The sequence below is a fragment of the Microcebus murinus genome, chromosome 13 (assembly GCF_040939455.1).
Source record: "Microcebus murinus isolate Inina chromosome 13, M.murinus_Inina_mat1.0, whole genome shotgun sequence".
NCBI lineage: Eukaryota > Metazoa > Chordata > Mammalia > Primates > Cheirogaleidae > Microcebus > Microcebus murinus.
This window is the reverse complement of record NC_134116.1, coordinates 3,439,259-3,447,095: the sequence shown is the minus strand read 5'-3', so window position 1 is coordinate 3,447,095 and position 7,837 is coordinate 3,439,259. Positions and strand designations below refer to the sequence as shown.

Genomic DNA, 7,837 nt, shown 5'->3' with positions numbered 1-7,837 from the left:
GTCAGGAGTTCGAAACCAGCCTGAGCAAGAGTGAGACCCCATCTCTACTATAAATTTAAAAAAAAGAAATTAATTGGCCAACTATTATATATAGAAAAAAATTAGCCGGGCATGGTGGCACATGCCTGTAGTCCCAGCTACTCGTGAGGCTGAGGCAGGAGGATCGCTTGAGCCCAGGAGTTTGAGGTTGCTGTGAGCTAGGCTGACGCCACAGCACTCACTCTAGCCTGGGCAACAAACTGAGACTCTGTCTCAAAAAAAATAAAAATAAGTTCCTTGGATCGGCTGCAGCGCTGATGGGAGGGAGTGAAGGAGTATACATGGAGCTAACTGTTGCAGGAGCTGGGCAGAGGGACACAGCCTCCCCTAGAGTGGGGCACACGAGGGCGTGGGGGCTGGAGGTCCTAAAAGCTGGGCAAGGAACTCAGCCACCCTGCATTTTCCAACATTGCTTAAGTGTCAAAGCTAACAAAGACATGAGACTCCAGCGCAGGAAGAAGCCCATCATCCCAACTCCCTTGTCATTGGAAATAGGTGGCAGAACCCTCCTCCGGATTACATAGGGTCGGAGATTCTGGCACAGAGAAGGTTCTGGGAAGTTCTACCCATCTCCCTCCCCCCTGCCATACTCAGTTCCCTCCCAACTGAGAAAACACAAGGCAGGGCCACCTTGAAGAGAATAACTTTGAGCCAATGTACCGCTGGCCCCTAGGGATAAGGATAGGGTGTATAGGGTGTCCTTTGCGTGGTTCGACCTGAGGGACACAGGCAAAGGCTGCTGCGATGCCAGGCTCTCCCTCGCTACCACTGAGGCCATCACCAGCAACCAGGTCCTTTGGTTCTTCAAAGCTTCTCAGCGCTCAGCATCACATTGTGTGTGTGTGTGTGTGTGTGTGTGTGTGTGTGTCTGTGGCGACTTTACTGCTCATAAACAGCTTTCAGCGCGACTAAGTCCTTTGGTTCTTACAACCCTATGAGGTAGGAAGGGCAGGGAACACAACCCCCATTTGAAAGATAAGGAACCTGGAACCCATAGAGTTAGGACTCTCAACCAAATTCGCACAGCTGGTCGGTGGCGGAATCAAAACCAGAACGGAGGTCCAAGCTCCAAAGTCCCTCCTGCTGCTCTGCTTTTCTGAGAACAGGGATGAGGCTGGGGGAGGGACTCCTGTCTTCATCCCCCACCTGGCCCTCCCAGAAGGTTCTCAGACAGCCCCACTGATGACCGGATGAGTCCACATATGGTAGATGATGACCGCAGTGGCTGGGAACAGCAACAAGGAGGTCATGATGACATGGTGGCCAGGATAATGAGGACAATGACCCAGATGTCCAGGATGTGCTTGGGGAGCCCGACTTCCATGGGGACTTGGCTGACTGCATCCATGCTGCTTGACTCCGGGATCTGCACAGCTGCCTGTGAACCTTGCAGTGGGTCTGCAGGAAGTTCCCAGGGCAGGGACGGCTCGGCACTCCTCGGGGTCCCCAGGACCGCGCTCTGTTTCAATTTCTTTAGTGAATCTTTGTTCCAGGTCCTGGAATCTTTTCGCATTTTCTTTTTGTTTGTTATCCAGGTGTTCTTGCAAGTCATTGAATATTCTTATGATCCATGTTCAAAATTCCTCTTCTATCATTTTAGTAGTCTTATTTGGGTTGGTGTCCATTTCTAAAGGGCTGGTGCTCCTCTTTGGGGTTGTGCTTTCCATTTGGTTCTTTATGTTTCCAGAGTTCCTTCACTGATTTCTTCCCACCTGGATCAGTTTTTGCTCCTTGCCTTTAGGTTTTTGTTTGGGTATTGACACGCCGTGTTTAGTCTCTGAGTCAGTAGGTGGTGTTTGTGGGTGAGATTTGACCACAACCTGTATGATTAATCAGTAGGTGCTGTGAAAAGTATGTGCAGAATTTCCTCCCTGTCAGTAGGTAGCACTTGCTTGGAGAAGCAGGCTACACTGTTGTTTGTGGGTCTTGTATCTAGTTCTTGTTCCCCTGGAGAGGCACTGTAGTGCCTCAGGTGGTGGGTGGGGCCCTGGGATTTCCAGGTGTGTCCTTATTCTCCACCTCAGTGAGGCTTGGTCTGGGAGTGAGTCTGGGCAGAGCTGGGTTAGGTAAGCCTGGCCTCAGTCACCACAAGTGCTGTTAGCAGGGGTCAAAGTTCTGTTTTCTGCTTCCGGGAAAAGCTGTCAGGGAGGGGCTGGAATGGCCCTTCTCAGTCAGAAAGTCTGCATGTGGGAGTAGGGCCATCTGAAACCCTCAGTCTGAAGCAGGCCTCACTGCTTTCCATGCTCCCCAACTCTGTGGTTACTCCTGGGCCTCTGCCTGCAGGCCAGACCTCACACCACTGGTCTCCCTTGGCTGTGATGCCAGCCGGGAGGTTCTATGTGCAGGGTCACTGCCTGGGCTGGGCACATGGCCCCCCTTTGGGAAGAGGGTTGCCCTCAAGGACGCTGTTCTGCCCCTGAAGGCACACACATCTCAGTAGGCTGTTAACGAGTATCCCTTCAGTGCCCCAGGCAATGTGAGACCTGGGTCCACGGGATCTGGTCTGCAGGTCTGACCTCTGGGCCCCAGAGTTCAATCCCTAACCCCACCAGGGAGAGGAGTGCCAGTACTAATTCACTCATGGAAGCCTAAGCTGGGTTGATGTCTCTCAGCCTCAGGCTCTGTCCTGTTCTCCTGTGATCACTGAGCCAGCAGAACCTGGGAGGGCTGGTGGGTAGGGAGCTCACTGTCTGAGTACTCCTCAGTCAGCTGTAGGGCCCCAAAAGGGAAGGTCCCATTCCCTGGAAATGCCTCCAGCTGGTGGCTATATTATCTCTCTCGGCAGTCACGGATAGGGAAGGGGGAAGGGAGAATGAAGCAATATGGCAGCTGCCACGAGGCTTGGGTCTGTGCACAGGAAGGTGCCCTGAGGGAGTTGGGAGTCTGGTGCCACGTATGCTACAGGCTTACTGCTCGCTGGCGGTGGCCGTCTCTGGGCTGGTGTGCACAGGTCTCTCCAACTGCTGGGGAGCCCACCAGTAGTCCAAGATCCAAGGGAGGGTAAAGTTAACTGCTCCACCTACCCTTGCCACTGGTCTCCAGGCTACTCGGGAGGTCTCTGCTTCCAGTTCTCTTCTGCAACCTCCTCCTGTGGTCTCCTGTGGTCTCAGGTACCCCTCCTTCTGCCCTTAAGACTAAGGTCTTAAGACTTAAGACTGATTTATGCTCATCTGCTTCCTTCTTTCTTCTATTTTCTCCTAGAATATTTCTTCTAGAATAAAATTTTCTCCTAGATGGTGGTGTTTATCATCCGCCATCTTGCTCCCAATCTAATTTTTCTAATTTATAATAATGATAAAAAAGCAAAGTTACTATGAATATTTTATATGTGAGGAATGTTGAGCTCATTATTTATATTTATCCAAGATCATGAAATGGGTAAGGAATAGAAACAGGACTAAAAACAGAACAAAAAAACTTTAATGGAGCAAAACTAGGAATCAGTTTATTATAGTTTATAAGGTATCAAACCACTGAAACTTAATTCAGGATAGAATTCACCTTTAGATAGTTAAGGCAGTGCTTCTCAAATTATGATTGACAAGGCTTCTGCATGATTCAGATGTTCCTTAAATTTTAAGAAACACAAATTTAAGGTGATTTAAATATCAAACTTCTTTAACTCTGCTAACTCATGACACTTACATATAGATATGGGATTTAAAACCAGTAACATTATTGGCAAACCTGTAAAATGTAGTTCATAGATCAAAGGGTTGTTTTAAAGATTAAATAAAATGCATGCACATGCTTGGGAAATGCCAACCATGTTCACTAGCATTCAGAAATCCCCCATGAGCAAAATCTACTATAATTGTCATCCTATGATTTTAAAAAAATTAACATTCTCTTTATGTGAGGCAATTTAGTCACATTTGTTCAGTTCAAAAATTGTCATTAAGCAGAGTTCCAGTTTTTGCTTCAGTAATTCATTCATTCCATGTTCTGTCTTCACCAATGACACATCTTTTCACCTTCCCATTCACAGTGCTTTTGCTTTTAGCAAAACCTGGGTGCTTAGTTCATTGCTTTCATTTACCCTTAGGAAACATTTAAATCTGTATTCCCTTGTTAAAGGTCACTTGCCTTTTAAAGTATCATTGCTTCAAGAAAGGTATTTTGTAGGTGCAGGAAACTTTCAACGGTCATATGGGACTTTCTGCTAAATATAGCATGAGGTCAGGGGCACAAAGTGGCATCCACAGTGTGGTGTCATCACATATTTCTAGACAACTCACCAGGAGGATCTAGTCATATGCATCATTGACTATGACTTTTTACTACAACCATGAGTCTAATCTCATTGAAAATTATCTTTCCATTATCTTAGGAAGTAATTTCAAATGGTTCATATTTGTTATGTGTTTGGTATTTTTCATGTGTATTTTGAACGGCAAGCAACATTTCTAAAATTGCATCCACAAACAATACAGAGTCAATGTCTCCCTGCTGTCTGACTGATGTTCTGACAGTGTAGGACACAGTCCATGTTCATCCAGGGCCATCAGGACCAAACTCTTCTGAATAAGCAGTCAATTCAGTCAAATGATTGAGTTAATCTTAGAGGAGTTTTTTGCAAACAGTGTGGCTGCTTCAGGGAATTCTCCATGTGTTAGGAACAGCTTGTGGACATAGAGACAGTCTTTATGGAGGGCAGGATGGCAGAAGGAAGGGAAAAGGATATGGTTGAATGGAATTCCAAGAGTCTAGAACAATGACCCCTGTGTGTTTCCAATAAGTGAGAGTATGGGGAAGGAGACTACAGTCAGTTTACCTACCAGCATAAAAAAGGGTGAGGTTTGCAATTAATAGATACAAAATTCTTCAGATCTTTTAAAATAAAAATGGCCTAGAATAGGCAAAAAAAATGTGGACAAAACGTACTATTCCTTTCAAAATAAGGAAAAAGAATCTTCTTGTCTTTCTCTGATGCATGCAACATGTATAACTAGAAAACCATCTTCCATCTATTTATGGAAGGGAAAAATTTCCACTTCTGGAAAATGTATATATAGTTTTAAAAAATGTTTTGTTTAACTCTAGTTATTCTATTTAATAGGTTAGAATTAATTCAGTACACAAATTGACCTAAAGAAAAAATACTTACAAATAATATGTGTCCGTTTACATTTTCATAACTTTCTAAGCAAAATTAATACAGTCTTTTCATTGAGGAGTAAATGTTCCCTTTAGCATGCAAAGGTTACTTCAATAATGCCAAAAAATCCATTTTTCAAAAACATCACTTTGAATGATAAAGACGACCAAGCTGCATTGCTCAGTGTACATGAAAGAAGAATTGAGCAATGCATTTAAGTTCATTTTTCCATTAAGTTATCTGACTTCCACAGCATGCTGAAAGCTTAATTTATTACAATTTTATGTATAATATTTTTACAGTATAGGAGTACAATACAGATTTATTTATTTGTTGCATTTTCAGTTTAAAGAGCCATGGTTACATATTAAAGTGATATTTTATTTAGACACATTTGTGTGTGTATCTGTATTACTTGATCAGTGATCTCTCTCTCTCCCTTTCTCTTTCTCTCTCACACAAACATTCCTCTATCTGTACCTCAGTGTAAGAATATTTAATTCTGAAAAAGTATAACCATTTACAGTATGAATTTTATTCTTTTTAAAACTTCGAATTTCACCTTCATGTTGCCATAGCATTCAGTTCAAATGACCTAACTGACATCTCATGTTATGACTTTTAAGCTTCTGAATATGAAAAAGAAATGGTTATGTATGATCTAGACTGAAAAATTAAATTAAAATTAAAAATATCAACTTTGTTTCAATATACAAAATAACTTGGAAAATTATTTCAAACCTCTCCACATGGAAAGACAACATCATTTAATTCCTTGAGTAATCTGTTTAGAAATAATGCGATTTAAAACATATAAGTAAACAAAATAAAATACAAGGTTATGTAATTTGCCCCTCATCACACAGATATGAAATGACAGCAATGATTATTTTTCCCTGTGATTTAAAGTTTATTTTTTCTTGGCACATATTAAAGTTCATACTTAACCAGCAAGATATAAAATGTTATTCCAAAATTACCTAAAATCATGTCACATACCCCCAGTGAAACATCTGTTGTAATTTTGAAAAATCTGACTAGATAGCAATGATTCTTTTTCTTCCTTTCCTCCTCCTCTTCTCTTCTTCTTCTTCTTCTTCTTCTTCTTCTTCTTCTTCTTCTTCTTCTTCTTCTTCTTCTTCTTCCTCTTCCTCTTCCTCTTCCTCTTCCTCTTCCTCTTCCTCTTCCTCTTCCTCTTCCTCTTCCTCTTCTTCTTCTTCTTCTTCTTCTTCTTCTTCTTCTTCTTCTTCTTCTTCTTCTTCTTCTTCTTCTTCTTCTTGTCTTCTCCATCACCCAGGCTGGAATGCAGTGGTACAATCATAGCTCACTACAGCCTCAAACTTCTAGGCTAAAAGGGTCCTCCTTCTTCAGCCTCCTGAGTAGCTTTGAGTCTAGGTACATGCCAGCACATTCTTCTAATTTTTAAAAACATTTTAGGGCTGGGGACTGGTTGTGCAGATTGGTCCCGAACTGCTGGAATCAAGTCATCCTTCCACCTCAGCCTCTGGAGAAGCTGGTATTACAGGTACAGAGGCAGCGATGATTCTCAAACCAGGATTTCTTTATTCCAAGTCCAGTGTCCTTTTATTCATACATTCTGCATCAGTGAGAGGATCCAGGGAAGTTTAAAGTTATAATGGAGACAGTGGAAGCCTGTGGTTGAGGAGTCAGAGGGCTGTGGCAATAAAATTAGAAAGATAATTAAAATAGGATATAAAACAAGAGACTGCGTGTATTAACTAGATAGAAGATGTACTATCTTCTATCTGCACTAAATCCACAAGGGTTGGCAAAGACTTGTTTAAGTAAAGTCCTTGGCTATAGCCAAATATATTTCTTGTTATTTATTTATTATAAATCTTTATTTATTTCCCAGATCTCCAATGTTTAAACAAATCATCAGAAAGATGCTGGTGTTATTGTGTGTCATTTTGTCCCTTCACATCTGGATGCTTGTGTGGTAGACACAGCAACTTAATGAGCCACTGCCATTGCCTTTCAGCAGGTCCCTGGATGAGATTACCCATGTGAGATGGGTATGCAAGAAGTGGGTTCTGTCTGCCACCTAAATTTTACACTATTAGGGGATCCACCAAATCAGGCCCTGATTAAAAAGCATCATCACTATCTCTGTCTCTGCAGTAATCAATGACCAGGTAAACTCTACAAAACAAGCTCAGAGATTTGAATGTCTTTATAGCTTTGACATGAAATCAGTCTGAAACTGTACCAGAAAGAGGTCTATAGTCCTGTATATGTACTAAAGCAATGCATTGGTGCATTTTATGCTAATTAAAGAGGAAATTAGCTCCTTGCAGCTCTGTGCTCTTCTTGTATTTATGAGTTTACAAGGTTAGAGCTTAGTATGAAGTTTTAAAATGTTAACCACTAAAACATCCTTCCATGCCCAATTTATAACAGCTATCAACCTACAAACCCTTACAAATGAAGCTGTACTCATTTTTGCAGGCTCACTCAATTTGATTGTTTTGCTTAAGAAAACAAATTCAGAAATTGGAGCAGTAATTAATAACCTCCCCAAACGGAAAAGTCCCAGACCAGATGGCTACACTTCAGAGTTGTACCAAACTTACAAAGATGAACTCATACCTATACTACAAAAATTATTCAACAACATTGAGAAGGACGGTGTCCTTCCTAACTCATTCTACGAAGCCAATATCACCTTGATATCAAAGC

General features: G+C 42.1%; 1 pseudogene; it reads right to left on the bottom strand.

Moving 5' to 3' along the window:
• Positions 1-259: 259 nt before the first annotated feature.
• Positions 260-1,420, bottom strand: LOC105867752 (small integral membrane protein 3-like; annotated as a pseudogene).
• Positions 1,421-7,837: the final 6,417 nt, after the last annotated feature.